Raw genomic sequence first — 16,890 nt, forward strand, 5'->3', positions numbered from 1 at the left:
TGTGTGTGTGTGTGTGTGTGTATAAAACGCATTTCAGAGTGCAATGAAACTCAAAATCAAGCTTGTGTAGCTAGAAGCACCTGCGTGTACATTCTAGAACAGAGTATATCTGGGGCCTTATATTGATGTAGATATATACACACTTTGGCATACATGAAAATGCACAAGTGCAAACACAGACAGCACAGTCTCTCCCAGGTTTCCTCATCAGTATTCCATGGCCACAGCATGCTGCAGTGCCAGTGACACTGCTGTATCTGGCCTCTCTTCCGCTCTGCTATGTGGCTTTGGGAGAGGCTACATAGAGCTTCATGCTTATCTGTGACAAACCTCCCCATCTGAGACTGTTTGCTTTCTTCTACTCACTCACTCACTCACTGTCTCTCTCCCTCCGTCTGTCTGTCTGCCTCTCTCTTTCTCCTTGTTGTGGCCATTCAGAGTCTTTTATCTTGATTATCTGATTTATCTGATGAAAACAATAGTACACGAGAGCTTTAGAAAAAATTATGACTTTGCAGCTGTACTAAGAGCTTCAACACGAAAAAAGACTATGTCACTTGTCCATGCTTTCACTTTAATTCCCATCAGTTTCTAAAGGTAGGCAGAGAAGACATCTGGTAGAATTAAACTCCTAAAAATATCAGTCTCAGAGCAATAGACATCTCGCCGTAAAAGCCAGAAGACATCAAAGGTTTGCACTGAGCATCTTCAGGGGGCACAGTCTTGATTTTAATAAAGGCGGTTTTTCTGCTGCACTACCTTTGCGAGAGTCTTCCCAGCGGAGATTTATTAGCGAAAGATTAGTAGCTACTGCTAGCTTCCCGTTTGGCAGAATAGCATGTCTAAGCCACTGGTTTCATATTGTCAGTTTGCCGCTAAAGTGCTGTGTCGCACAAATTTTTTTTAATGTAGGTGAAATATTTGAAGCAGCACTTCCCTTGTTATTTTTACCCTTCTGTGGGACTGACACAAGCTTGAGTGGCTTTTTTCCTTGCTGGGTAATGCCATTTTGATGTTGCACAGGTGCAGACTGCACCTGCTGTCTCTCAGTGCTGCTCTTTCATTGGCCCAGATGTATCGCAAAGCAGAATCTTGGCCAATCAGGCATTACCAAGTGTTGCCAAAAGCAACTTGTTGTGATCTATGTGTGAGTGCATGCTGAAATCAACTTAGAACAACCAGTCGGCCGTTAGACACGCGATACAAACAACAGTAATGTGAGAGGAAATTGTGCTTTGCATAAAATATCACAGATTAAGAGAAATTGACTATTTCTCTACTGTTATTCAATGTTAAATATCAAGTCAAATTGTAAGAAATATCAAATTAAGAAAAAATACTTTTGTACTATGGCAACATGTTTGAATGATAAAAAAAACTATTACAGAGATAATTATATAATTGTCTTCATTGGAGAAGATCAGTCCTCTAATTGAATAAGATTAACTGAATGCAAACAGAGGAATCAGTGTCTTAAACTCAAGACTCACTGCCAAGCTGAAGCCCATTTCCTTTTCCACAGAAGTGGAACAGTAGTTTGTTCTCTTGCCCCCTGAATCAGTGCCCTGTAAATGGGCACTCACAAAAAGGATGTTTCTCTCCATTTGGTTGACAGTCTGAGCGGCACTGCAGGCAGTGAGCAGTAAAGAAATTTAAACAAACTGTCCTTCAAGGAGTAATAATCTGTGGCTTTTAATCTTTTAATCTAATCAAATAATATGAGTATTAAAAACAGTACAAATTAACCTGAAACTTTATCCTCAAACTGTACAGGGAGTTTATTTACATATTTCATTAAACCACAATTTTAATAGGGATGCAATGACATTAAAAGCCGGTAAGTGGGTAATCAGTGCTGTTATTGTTAACTAAAATGATTCAAAATTGTTTTCGGTAACTGAAATTGCCTTATGTCTACATTTAAATACAAAAATGCCTTATGTCTACATTTAAATACAAACATAAAATATAAAAATTAAATAAATAAAAATGCAATAAAATTTTATATAAATAAATTACAAATCACTAAAAACTAAAAATAGTCATTTGAAATGCCACAAGTGAATCACAACATTACAATTTACAGTATAACAATGGATTCATTTTGAGATTTGCTAGATTTAAGTTTTAAAGATTAACTTTAAAAACATTAGATGACAGCAAAGGTAATAAAAATCAGGAAAAAAAATGCACCATTAAATATCCAATATGAAACGATGCCGAAAAATATATAGCATCAGCTGATAACTGATATAACATTATTATATTTTACTTTTTAAATAATCTTGAGGAAAATATAACCTAGAAAACTTTGCTATTTTAAGCTCTAGAATATCATGTCACATAATAAAACTATATCTTTAATATCTTCATACAGGAACTAGTGTTCAAAACAAATACCACACGCTTAGGCAATATTCTTAATGTATGCAGGATATTTTCCTGACTAACTCTGTCTCCCATTCAAGATAATGGCATGCTGTTCTGTATCTTGCTGGGAGGGTAATTAACACCATTCCTGCCTCCTTATTATCTCAGATGCTGAAGATTATAAAGACAAATGTGAGTGCCGTCTTGTCATGCCTGCAGTGTCTTTTTACCTCATCAATGTCCTTGGAAAGCATTGGACAGAATTTTGGCATGAAGGTGCCAAACAAGACACCAGGGATCAGTTACTAACTTCTAGCATCTTCCCTCCGTCCTTGTGATCTCACTGCTGTCAGAGAAACTTAACGGTTTCCTTATCAACACTTCAGGTGAAGCACATGAATGATCTGGGCCTAATGGTTAGAGTCAGACTGTAACCCGAAGGTTGTGGGTTTGAGGCTCAGGTCCGGCAGGGATTGTAGGTGGGGGGAGTGAATGCACCTTCAATACCACGACTGAGCAAGGCACCGAACCCCAACTGCTCCCCGGGCGCAACAGCATCGGCTGCCCACTGTTGTGTGTGCACAGTGTGTGTGTGTTTGTTCACTTCTCACTGCTGTGTGTGTGCACTTGGATGGGTTAAATTCAGAGCACAAATTCCAAGTATGGGACACCATACTTGGCCACACGTCATGTCCTTTCTTTGAACAAAAGAAATATAAAAAATAAATAAAAAATCCTTCTCCACTCTACCAGTTCAGAAAACATGACCATGCTTAAATGCCCTTTATTGACCAATGGACTGGAGCAGATGCTGTGGTGTAAAGTCAATATCTTGAACACTCTGCACTTGGTGGAAAGTCTTCTCTGAGGCATTAAGTCACATTTAAATGGCCACTCACCTTCATTCCTCCACTTCCTTGCAAATTGTTCCATCCTTGCAGTAAGCATGGTCAAGTCCTTCTCGTGGCTCTTTATTGCCATCTAGAGCTCAATGCTTGTTTGTTTTCTGTGAAAACAGGAAGCTAATATTGTAGTGCACACGCTACACACACGTTTGTACAGCTATCATTGTGGGAACTTGTCATAGACTTCCATTGTTTTTATACTGACCTAACGATATTTTCTATCCACTAAACCTAAACCTAAACCTACCCCTAACAGAAATCTTTTCTGCATTTTTACATTTTCAAAAAAACACAATTTGATATTATTAATAAATGTTTACCTCGTGGGCACCGCTGGCCTGTCCCCACAACATCAAAATTGTCAGTTTTACTATACTTGTGGGGACATTTGGTCCCCCACAATTGAGTATAAACCTGTACACACACACACACGTGTATGCAGACTAGAGCAATATGACAGAACCACGTCATACCTGCCACACTATAATAATTTGGTCGGCAATATTAGCAACATGTTTTTCACAATATAATAATAATTTACTCACCATCATATTTCTTCCATTTGGTGTTCAAAAGGGGGAACATTAATGGTAATGAAAGTGAATGAGGACTGTGGCCACCTCCAAATATGCATAGTCTAAAAGACTCGTGCGATATTTTCAAAATCTTATAAAGTTATATGACACGCTTACGCGACGTACATTATATATGTTTAATGTATATGTATAATGTTACGCGACATTGTACATCATATAAACTGTTTTATTTAATGAAAATAACATCTACACTTTAAAATCAAAATCGTCAATGACGCGAACCAATGACGTTGACGCGCCTTTTTGCAGTGTATTTCAGAGATGATTTTTATTTCGAGAATTGATTATTATTTTATGCTGCCTGTCTTGTGCAAGCTACGCTACAGTTTACCACTAGATGTCAGACTTAATATTTTCAAGAAACTCAAATTATGGGGTGCGTTTGACAAAAACATCGTTAGCCATGCTTTTGGGAAACGCACCCCTGAGTTGGCTGGACAGTTCAATTCTGTGACAAGGGTGGCTCCAGATTTTGGTCAGTCTGATGGACATATAACATGTCATTTTTCGTGTCATTGGCTGGTGAAAAATAGCTATTAATCATAGTTTAGATTGTTTTATCAATATGTTTATTAAAGACAACAATAACAACAACTAGCCTAATATTAATAACAATAGGCCTAATATAATAATAATAGGCCTATAGATAGGCCTATTTAATCTCATTTCCTATTTTTCAAATTAATACAAGTATTGTTAGAGGATCAAAAACCTAGTATTATTATATTAGTTAAAATATTAGTGTTAACATTTGTATTGTCAAAAACTTATGGTCTGCAATTTATGATTTTAATAATGCAGACATATTTAGATATGCAGATTTATACAATTCTCTACACATTGATACAATACAACATGCACACACTCAAAAACCGTCAATGACATGAAAACATCTGTTGACATCCTGCTCACGCTTGTAGAGGTTGTGATGCTGTAGTTATAACTGCAATACACTTTCAGACACGTGTGATGCTATATCATGACCTCCAGAGATTGGGCAGTGTGCTAAGGGCTCGGATGAAGATAGGGAACAATGTCATTATGTCACCGTATTATTTCATCAAATGTACACAGTGTTTAGACACTTTCAATTCAGGTCACACTCTTGGAAATTATTGGGAAAATAAATTTTAAATAGGAAGTATTCCACATTAAGACTTATTTAGAGATAATATCTTGCTCTGTATTCAGCACACATATTGCACATCCCTCGCCTGGTGCAATTTTCTAGTAAGGTTTAATGGCAAATGAAAATTCAGTGTCTATCGGTCAAGCTATTTTTTTAATTGTTATTAGAAATCTTTCTACCAAAAAAAATATATATATATTTTTGTTGTTTAGCACATTCAGTCTTAATATTCTCATGCCCACAGTCAACAGCGACTGATTTCCATCAAGTTTCTATGCTTGTAATGCTGCACAGTATTTCCCTGCTTGAATGCAATCAGCATCCCATAGTTGGGCAGTTGATTGGTTTTCTTCTCTGAAACAGCGTTGATATCAGCTTTGTTCTCCTCCTACAATTCTAAGTTGCCAACCTGCACTGGTCACTCTATTTCTGTTAAGAAAAACATTTCCCACATTATGGTTTGTCTTCACAGCTTGAATAACACCCCAGGTAATAGAGAGCAATAAACCCACAGGTAATTAAATATGTACTTTTTTCAAGTGCAATGCATCCTGCTACATGTACTCTAAAGGTTTCAAAGTTGTTGTTTTTCCCCCAAGAGACAGAAAGACAGAATGTATTCCTCTGCTGTTGCTAACGACGACACTCATGACCACAAAATCCACACACATGCAACAAACAGAAAATATACAAAGACTCAAAGCAGTTTTACATGCAGCTAAATTCACTAATGAGCATTAGCTCCTATCTATAGATATAGCTTACACTGGATGATTTTGAAAAGTACTGCTTGTAGGCTATATAACTTTTTTTGATTAAAGAGATAGTTCACCCAAAAATGCAAATTCTGTCATTAATTACTCACCATCGTGTTGTTCCAAACCCATAAGACCTTCATTCATCTTCAGAACACAAATGAAGATATTTTTGATTAAATCTGAGAGCTGATTAAATGCATTGTTTACATGAACCGGATGCACCGCTGCAGACGGGATGAGGAGAAGAACTGTTGAACTGTTGTATTCTCATGGCTTCGTAAAATTACGGTTGAACCCCTGATGTAATATGGGCTTTTACCCGATGTCCTTGCTACGTTTCTGGACCTGGGAACATTGCAGTTGTGTTGCTGTCTATGGAGAGTGTGAGAGCTCTCGGATTTCATCAAAAATAGGTTAATTTGTGTTTCAAAGATGAACGAAGGCCTTACAGGTTTGGAACGACATGAGTGTGAGTAATTAATGACAGAATTTTCATTTTGGGGTCAACTAACCTTTTAACATAAACATGTCAAGCCTTTTTAGAAAACAATAAGTGAGACTGTCAGTAAGATCTTGCCATGACAGCTGATTAGCATGAACCCTCATCATGCTAAATGTGTACTATGCAGATCATTACCATCAGTAACTTCTATGTACAAAACCCTCCCATCAGATCAGTCTGTGATGTTCTTTTTCTTGTTGTTATGGAAACCCTGCAGACAAAATTATTTGCCATTCTTGTCCAGTACTTCCTAGTTTATTGGTGGCATCTTTAATCCCTGTCCACTTTCAAGTGTCATTTAAATTGCAATGAATCAGCACGGTCATGTTGATGCATCCAAAGTGTTACTTGAATGTCAAGTCAACCAACATTATTGAATTCAGCCTTTGAATCTTGGATGCTGAATGGGTTTGTATTTTTCTCAACTAATGTCTCTAAGAAACTGTAGATTTACTACAGTTAATAAATTATAAGTCAATAAATTATATAACATTGCAAGTTCAGCAATTATTTTAAATCACATCATAAAATGCTACTATAGAGAAATGTGCAGTTACAATCCGCTACACACATCCTGCTAAAGCAGTTTCACAAAATTTTTATAGTCAGATCAAATTCACTCTAATTTGACTCCAGCCACAAAGCATGCTGGGTAACGAACAGTGCCCAAACTTTTTATTCTCCCATTTTGACAAACTACATATTCACAAGATGTTTTGTTTGGTGGCTTGAAGTTATATTATGTTCTGTTTCAATTTAGTGTACAAAATTATAAAAATTTATTGAAAATGTTTGAATTGAAAATACATGAACTGTATTAGTAAATAAAAAAATAATAATTAAGTGAGTAAAATGGTTGAACAGTCTATATGTGCTGCATTCCGCTCAGGTGAAAAGTGTGTATGATGTAATGATGCAAAACTACTGGACCAATTTGAGAACAAGAATGCAATATAAAATGTTGTGACTTTTGGAAAGTGTTGAAAGAAATTAAAAGAGTTTTGACATGTCGACAGACAAAATATAGTACAAACTGGGAATGCAGAGATACTTTTTTGGAAAATTGCTAGACCCTTGTGACTAATCTCTGTGCAATTGCCACTGCCATCAAAAAAGAATCTTCAAACAAGTCAGCTTCTGCAATCACCTACTGTGCTTGCAGCAGACTATTTTCCATCTGCTGAATCTCAGACACCTTATCTGGTAGAGTTGTCCTTGACTGTGATCTGGACAGTAATAAACTTCTGCACAAAAAAAAAGTACAGGTGCAAAAAGAACAAAATCCTCAGGAAGTGTTGCCCTGGACCACCATTACAGCTAATGAAGTAAAAATATGGCATCCCGTATTGTTGAGGTTTTCACTGGAGAAACCCATTAAGAATGTGTGAAAATGTTGACTGCTCTTGACATTTTCCTTGAGTTGTTTATATGAGCCATCACTCCTTTCATCTATCAGATCTTAAAACCCTAGCTGCCATAAAAAAAAATGAAAATGAAAAGAAACTAACCCTTACTTTGCATTTAGCTCTCTGATCCAAAAAGGAACATACAGTTTGATTATTAAAAAAAAGGCTCACGTGGAAGATGATACTGGGCTCCCACAAAGGATGAGATGACTCAAACCTTTCAGAGGTTCTGTCTAATGGAACATGGCCAGCATGGTCAGTGCATTCAGTTGTCTATTTAGTCCTGTGGAAGACATGCGCAACCACCATTCTTTGATGATTTGGATTTGTATATATGCATGATCAGCTTCTTCTCACTCACATGTTACATACACAATATAAGGCACAAGAGGGGTGAAGTAGGTCTGATCTAGCAGTGGACACAGACAGCTTCTTTTGTGCCAACTAAGATCAATTTTAAAAAAAATTAATTAATCATAATAATGAAGTTAACAATTTAGTGGATTTCTGTTTTATCTGTCATGTTATGCTATAGCTTATATGGATAAGCAAATATTGTTAGTCATAGTATGTGGATTTAAAAAGATACTGGAGGTTTTGATTTATTTATGGATTATGATCTTCTCTGTCACCTGTTTGTGTATTTATCACTTTCATTAGAAACTTCTAGCAATTGCTAGACTTGAATAAAAACTACTGTATACTGTCCTGAGCAGGGGCACATTAACGCACGGGCTTCAGGGGGCTGAAGCCCAGGGGCCTACACTGGAAAGGGGGCCCAGTGGCTGCAGGGAAATTATATTTTTTGAATAATTATTTTTATGGGAATTTGTAATAGTATGTTTACTTTATGTAACGGCTATAATTCTGATGTTCCATAAGTGCCACCTTGTGGTAAAGAGTGAATTTGCATATTCACTTATATATTCACATTTTACAACCAGTGTTGTGAATGTTAATTGGCATATTAACAAGAAAACAAATTGAAATTTGACATAATTGCCAGGAAGCTTAAAAAAGGGAAAAAAAGATTTTCTGGGGTAGGGGGGCCTACTGTAATGCTATAGCCCAGTGACCTCTGGTTATCTTAAGGCACCCCTGATTCTGATATTTTTTGATAATATTTCAGCAATCAAGTATGAGTGTTTTCTATGTTTAGAATCAGATTAAGTGATGCCAAATTCGCAAATGCATCACTTGTTTGATTCAGAAAGGCAGAAAGCAAAAAGAGCGCTGGATGAGGTTAATATTTACCTAAAAGTTGCATCGTAAGAAACAAAACTTGCAAATGTCTTCTATTGTATCTTCCTGAGGGAAGCAGTCCAGTCATAGCTTGTTGTGTTCTACCTGAGGTCAGTGTCAAGTTGTGACTAAAATTGTTGGCCTGTTCTTCAGCCCCTAATAAAAAAGCACGCCTTCCTCAACAAGCAGCATGTTTTGAGATATCAGCTATGGTGCAGGATGAGTTGTGCACCAAAGTTTGACTCTTAAAGTCTCTGGTTTGGTTATGGTTTTGTAGATAAAACAGTTCTGTTTGTTTACTGTCAAACTTGCATCTTCTTGAATGATATTTCCCCATCATAGGGTAAACATAAAACAAGTAATCAAAAAAATAAAAAATAAATTGCAGAGGTCTATTGAAAAACATATTAATTGCTACTCCTTGTGGCCACCTGTATAGGCCTGTCCATTTTCAGTCAGTTCATGCGTCCTTATGCTGTCTGCCCAACGTTCAAAGCTTGTATGGAAATTTTAAAGCCCTTATTGAGACACGTTAATTGATTCAATTATTTTCTTTGAAAGCCTCTGATATGCCAGAGCTAATTGTGTCAGCAGGCATCAAAGTCTTATTATGAACAGATCAGATCTTTTTATCCCCAAAACTCATTTCCAGCTCACTTCCTCTCTAGCGGCACATTTTATATAATTTTTTTAATTCCACTGTGCCTCAGCCAAACTTGGCTCATAAATGCTTGTCCTGTTTTGATAATAATGGTCATAAATCTTGATATTTACTGGGATTTTAATAAAGAACACATACACACACACACATATAAAGTATATATATATATATATATACAGATATAGATATATAGACAGTTGTGCTCATAAGATTACATACCCCTTGCAGAATATGCCAAAATGTTAATAAGAGGGATCATGAAAATTGCATTTTACTTTTATTTAGTACTCTCCTGAATAAGCTATTTCCCATAACAGATGTTTATATATACTATATATACTCCATAAGACAAATAATAACTGAATTCATAAAAATTACTCCATTCAAACATTTACAAACCTTTGAAATTTTAATGATCTGTGTTGTTTCCTGGATGATCCACAACAGTTTTTAGGTGTTGTGATGGTTGTTTATGAGTCCCTTGTTGGTCCTGAGCAGCTCAACTGCCTGCTGTTCTTCAGAAAATCCTCCAGCTCCTGTACATTGTTTGGTTTTCCAGCATCAAGGGCTGTCGTGGCCCAAAGGTTGCGAGTTTGAGTCTCAGGTACGGCAAGAATTGTAGGTGGGAGGAGTGGATGTACTCCGCTCTCTTCCACCTTCAATACCACAACTGAGGTGCCCCTTGAGCAAGGCACAGCACATAAATGGCTGCCCACTGCTCTGGGTGTGTTTTCACAGCGTGGGTGTGTTCACTGCTGTGTGTGTGCACTTAGGATGGGTTAAACACAGTAGGGGTAACCACATGTCATGTCTCTTTTACTTTCATCTTCTGCATATTTGAACCCTTTCCAACTGTGACTGTATGATTTTGAGATCCATCTTTTCACACAGCTATTACAAAAGGTGTAAACATTTATTGATGCTCAAAAAGGCAACACAATGCTTTAAGAGCCAGAGGATGTAAACTTTTGAACTTGATGTGAAAAATTTTCTTATTTTGTTTAAAGATCTTTTTTTTTCATTTGGTACTGCCCTTAATACATAAATACTTAAATGTTTCCCAGAAGACTAAATATTGTAGTTAAATAATAGTTATGTATGAATCCCCCAATTGTCCTCCATGTGAAAAGATGGATCTCAAAATCATATAGTCACTGTTGGAAAGAAATCAAATATGCACAAAATGTTGGAAAACCAAAGAATGTGCAGGAGCTGGAGGATTTTTCTGAAGAACAGCAGGAGAACTGCTCAGGACCAACGCAGGACTCATGAACAACAACAAGATTCAAGGGTATGTAAACCTTTGAACAGGGTAATTTTTATCAATTCAGTTATTATTTTGTGGAGATAGTATAAACATCTGTTATGTGAAATAGCTTATTCAGGACAGTATTAAACAACAGTGCTTGATGAGAATTTTGTAGTTTCATGCAATTTCATATATCCTTTGAGCTACAACTACAAATTCAGCGAGCCAGTATGTTTACCCATACATTTAGAATTACAAACATTACAGTGTCTACAAAGACTTGGTTAAATAAGTCCATTTTAAAGCAATTCACTTCTTTGTTCACAGATACTATTAATGTCAATTATTGTGAATCCACAGGCACATCATTCCTCAAATGTGATCCAAATTTGTGTAGTTTCCACTTCACTAATAAACAATGTTGTTTACTTTTCTCAGCTCTTTTGCACATCTGAACTGTACAAAGACGCTTGTCCGAGGTACTTTGGTCAAAAATTGGAAGAGGTCAGAAACCTGCATCATGTTGTCATGATATTTTGAGTTTGAAAAGGAAAGAAAATTGTGAGGCACACATTACTGCATAGTTAGAGTTGATTACTGCTCTGTTTTGCAGCTCGATTTGACACGTTCTGAGACATGTTCTTATTATGTTATACGTAACCTCTCACACAGATACTGTGTACACTGAAGAATATTTTAACATTAAGAAGAAATGTAGTTTCATCTGATCATCTGTGCATTGATTAAGTTGAGTGGGTTTTATTTTTCCTGTCTCCCTAAACCTTGTGCATCATCACGATTATTATTAGCGGTTATTTGACTACTAAATATAGAAGTATATTGAAGAGAATTTTCTGTGTCACAGGAACAGTGTCTCTTACATTTGAATGCATACAATCTCTTTTAGGTTAAGGATAGCAGGTAGTAGAGACAAAGTGTTTGACCCTCAAAATCTTAATTCGATTGATTGGATGCATTGTCTAGCAGTGGCCAACACGTGTGGCTCATTGGTGTCATGGGCTTTTTCTGAGAATCACACTGCTTATACATCATATAAACAGCCTTGGATGCAGTTGAGCATATATTTCAGAAGACACGTGTACCAAATCTTTGCATAAATGATGTCACACGTGCACACGAATGCTCTCGAATTGATCTCACACTGTTTGAACTTTGCAGAGTGTTTGACTGGTCACAGAAACATCAGAGAAGCCATTCAGTTTCTGCGCCTACTGTCTGTCGGAACAGAGAGTGATTTTTATCATTTTCTTCTGAACAAAAGCCATTTTGAGGTCCATCTGCACTACCACACTTTAACTCAGGACAGGAGCTTGAAAAAAGACATTGGTTTTAGTATTTTTGAATAAAACTGCATTTATGGATCAGTGTTTACATTATAAATCAACTTATTAAGCGTGGTCGTATGAGTACCAACATGCACATATAAATATTAATAATAATAATAATAAAATTAAATTCAACTGGCATCTGGATAAAATATGGTATCTGGATCTAAATTCATTCAAAATTCCGTTCTTTGTTTTAATTTTTGTTTTTAAGATCTAAAAATGTACTATTTACAATTAAATCAACCTGATCACAGTTGCATCAGTGAAAGTCACTGAGACTCTGTGCATGTGACCATTGTTCTCAGTTTTTACGGTGTTACTGATTGGCATCAGATGGTTTGCTCTTATATTGAACTGACATTGTTTTTATTTTTTTAACTTCAATATAGGCAGGCCCTTAGTTTTTCTAAAAACCACAAAGGAATATGATTTGAAAATGCCTGTCTAAACAATGTGTGTATTTGTAACGTGACATGCAGGCACGTGCACAGATAGAGCTCAACCTGTGCAGAGCACATGCCCTTTTTTCCCGTATACTCCAATGTGCCCTTTTTTTCCCTTTTTTTTTTTTTGTGGTGCTGGTTTTTTTCTTCTTCTTCAATAAATCAATGCTATTGGTACCCTTTATTGTCCGCCTTTTTAACAAATATTTAGCCAGTGAGAGGTATTAAAAAGAGCTTGTGACTAATTCTTGTTGGATCCGTTCAAACTGTCAGTAAAATCTCATAACTCCACCCCCTCTATCTTGACTAAATGAACTGAAGTTCCACAGCAGCTGAATGAAGTCTTGCAAGGGTAAATAAAGATCTTGTTTGAATAAGTACAGCGTTTTCTTTATGCAAGAAAATTCTTATCCACCTTATTCTTCAACACGGAAGAGACAGTGTAATTATTTCAGCAGAGTTAAAAGCATCGACAGTTGCATTCTGACCAAAACATTGTCAACAACATTTCAAGGATCAACTTATGTTGGACAGTATACCTTATAAACACTTTCCTATAACTGTTGTGCTAATTGTTATTGCTAAACGGACTGCAAAAACACTGGAAAATACACATTTCAAACAAATTCAGTAACAGACTTTTTTAACTCCAATATTCAAGTTTAATACCAAAGCTTACCACTCTTCTCTGTTTAGTGAAAAGAGCGAAAAATAAGGCTAAAAGCGTTAATATTTTGTCACTTGAATTTAATGTAGAAGTGTTATGTTGATGTGGCATTGATAAAAGAAGATTTGAAAGTCTGTCTGAGCAAATGTGTGTGTTTACACTGATAATCTCTATGAAGTCTTCCACACTTAATCGGTCTTAATTGTTTTGTTTTCCAGTAAAAATAAGAAAACAAGACAAACTCTGTGTATGATAATTCAACATATTTTTTCATATCCAATTATGAAAAAAACACTATTTCAATTCATAGTTTATTTAAAAGTAAATATTGTTCCAAAGCAATAACCTCACTAAAATAACGAAAACTGAAATAAAAATGAATAAAACAACATATTTTAAACCTTTAAAAACAACAAAATTATTAAAACTTCAACTAAAATGAAAAATCTAAATCTAAAACTCATTTAAAATACTTATAAGTAAATATAGATAACAGCATCTCAGTGAAACTAAAATAACATTGCTGGTTTGGATCTATTTATTTAATTATTTTTAAACCCCTGTCCTGAACAAGATAAAGTGTTTACTATCACACACTGACTAAAGATCAAAAACCGTGTCATTTCATGTTGCACACTGATAATTTGGATAAGATAGGCGTATATCCAAGTGCAATTTTTGATAGTCTCCCTTAAAGCTCTCATATCACAATGTTTCAGCAGTGATACATGTGACCATTTCTTTCCTCTGTGCCACGTGCTTCCTTCCATTCAACACTCAAAGATCACAGACCTGTTTCCATGAAAATCCAAAATACAGTTTCCATGCATGTTCTAACTGTAGCATAATTTTGTGGTAGCAAAATATACACATTTAGACTGGTGGAAAGAAAACATCTAAAACACTTTATTCCTAAAAACATGGTGAAAATGCATTTCTTTTCTCGCTATTGACAGGTTAGGATTTTCTGATTTATGGAGTGATAAAATAGTCCCCTCTGTAAAAAACCTTTATCTCAAGAAAGTCAACGAAATAAAACAAATTTTGAAACAGGCTTTATCAAATTTTCAGATTTCTGGGCAGGAAATGTATGCAAATTAGTACATATTTAATTGGATAATGCCTTGTGCATATTAGCCTCTGGTATAAAAATCTTAAAAGAATAGTGCACCCAAAATTGAAAATTTGCTCACTGTCAAGTTTGTTTTTTAATCGGAAAAGATTTGGGGAAATATAGCATTACATCACTTGCTCGCCAATGGATGCTCTGCAGTGAATGGGTGCCGTCAGAATGAGAGCTCAAACATCTGACAAAAACATCACAATAATCCACATGATCAGTCCATCAATAGTGACACGTTCCAAATAGTGCTGTCAAATGATGAACTGCGATTAATCACATCCAAAATAAATGCTTTTGTTTGCATAATATGTGTGTGTACTGTGTATATTTATTATGTATATATAAATACACACTCAGTATATATCAGGTCTGGGAACATTTCAGTTGCGTTGCTGTCTATGGAGGGTCAGAGAGCTCTTGGATTTCATCAAAAATATCTTAATTTAAATTCTAAAGATGAACGAAGGTCTTATGGGTTTGGAACGACATGAGGGTGAGTAAGTAATGACAGAATTTTAATTTTTGGGTGAACTAAACTTTTAATAATGGAAAATCACTTGTTTCTTCTAAACAGCTTTTCGCTTCACAAAGCGTTAACTGGAGTCATGTGAATTACTTGTGGATTATTATTACGTTTTTATAAGCCATTTGGGCTCTCATTCTGACGGAACCCATTCATTCCATTGGTGAGCCAGTTATGTAATACTAAATTACTCTGAATCTGTTTCTATGAAGCCCCTCGGGCTAAGGGTGAAAACGTTTTCAGCCAATGGGTGAACTGCTCCTTTAATGCAATCAATAAACTGGGGGAGTATGGTATTATTATTAGTTAGTTTTCACCCTGTTCACCTGGGGTGTCTTGCCTTTGCTTTAAATAATAATAAAAAAAATGTATTCAAAATATATAACAACAATGGTCATGTCAGGTAGAAAAATCTGAACATTGATCCTCAAATCTGGCTCACAAGAACCACTTTCCTGCAGAGTTTAGCTCCAACCCTGATCAAACTCACCTACCTGTGATTTTCTAATGATCCTGAAGACATTGATTAGCATGCTCAGGTGTGTTTGGTTAGGGTTTAAACTAAACTCTGCAGGAAAGTGGATCTCGCGAGCCAGTTTTGAGTATCCCTGGTTTACTTCCCAGTGTATAACAAAAAATAAGCCGGCTGCTGAGGAGAAAGGCAAAGATGTATGCATTTTCTGAGTTAAAAGATGAATCACTGTGCCACCATATCTATTAAGGTTTCCGTCTAAGCCATCAAAGAGTAAAATTGGCAGGAATGATTACAGCCCAACTGATGTCTACTTGTCAAACCCCCATAGAAACATCATTTCATTTCTAATCTCCTAATCACTTGACCTATAGTGGCAAGCTGTGTTAAAAGCATACTTTGTTACTGACATGTAGGTCAGGAGCATTTCTGTCATTAGGCTGCCTACTTTTTTGCTTTTTTATGCTCGGCTCATTTGATGCAGATATTACTGAAAATGTAGCATTACAAAGGCAAAACATCAGTCGTGACTGTGAAGTGTGTCCTGATGTACATGCACCAATGTCAAGAACTTAAATACCGGATGCCAGAGAAAGCACATGCTTTTTACCAGTGTCCAACTGTAATTGCTCAACCACCTTCAATGAGTAATGCATGCACTGTTTGCCATTGCTGCTGACATTCAACCACTCAATATGTTCTCAAAAGCACTCTCAGAACTCCACAGTATATAATCAAAGTCAAAGCTGATTCAAACCAGTCCAATATTAAGTTCTAATGTAAACGAATATGAAAGTGGCTGTGCAAAGGAGAGGGAAATTAGCATGCAGTCAGGCACGTCACCACACTGTGCCCTAAGCAGCTCAACTATGTCCCAACTGCAGAGAACATTTCAACAGACTGGCATAACAGATGACCGTCCAAGATCCTGCTTCTGGGAATCACGTCAAAATTGGACAGACACAGCCAAATGGCATGGAGATGTGAGCTTTTGCTTGTCGATATCTGGCAACATCCCACAGCTATAGATTAAGAGCCTCATTGATTCAGGTGTTAAGCTGTCACACAAAATTCACTACAAAAATGTCCACATTTATGGGTTTTCTCTTGATTTTTTTGTTTTTCATTACTTTCATGTTACCTATTAGGAACCAGGTGTCCACACCTGTTCCAGGAGGGAAACTGTCCTGCATTAATACTTTTATTCAGCAAACACACATTAATTTAATAATAATAAAAAATTGACTGCAAAGTATTTTATACTGTTACAAAAAAAAAACAATTTCAAATAAATTCAGTTTTTTTGAAATTTCTATTCATTAAACAATCCTGGGGGGGGGGGGGGGGCATAAATGTTTCTCAAGCTGCAAATCATTATATTAGAATGATTTCTGAATGATCATGTGACAGTGAGTAATAATTTACTGAAAATTTAACTTTGCATTAGGTGTTTTTTTATTATTATTATTGTATTTCTGATCAAATGCTGAGCCTT

General features: G+C 36.1%; 1 protein-coding gene across 1 annotated transcript in view; it reads right to left on the reverse strand.

Annotated features, from left to right (window-relative positions):
• Nucleotides 1–4,087, reverse strand: part of lrrn1 (leucine rich repeat neuronal 1) — a 46,720-nt gene extending 42,633 nt beyond the window's left edge. The window contains exons 1-2 of the mRNA XM_079378327.1: nt 3,821–4,087; nt 3,270–3,376 (exon numbers count right to left, since the gene is read on the reverse strand). The gene's annotated coding sequence lies outside the window, so the exon portion shown is untranslated. The remainder of the gene's footprint in view (nt 1–3,269; nt 3,377–3,820) is intronic.
• Between the last annotated feature and the right edge of the window lie 12,803 nt (nt 4,088–16,890).

Source organism: Barbus barbus, assembly GCF_936440315.1.
Source record: "Barbus barbus genome assembly, chromosome: 25".
NCBI classification, from domain to species: Eukaryota; Metazoa; Chordata; class Actinopteri; order Cypriniformes; family Cyprinidae; genus Barbus; species Barbus barbus.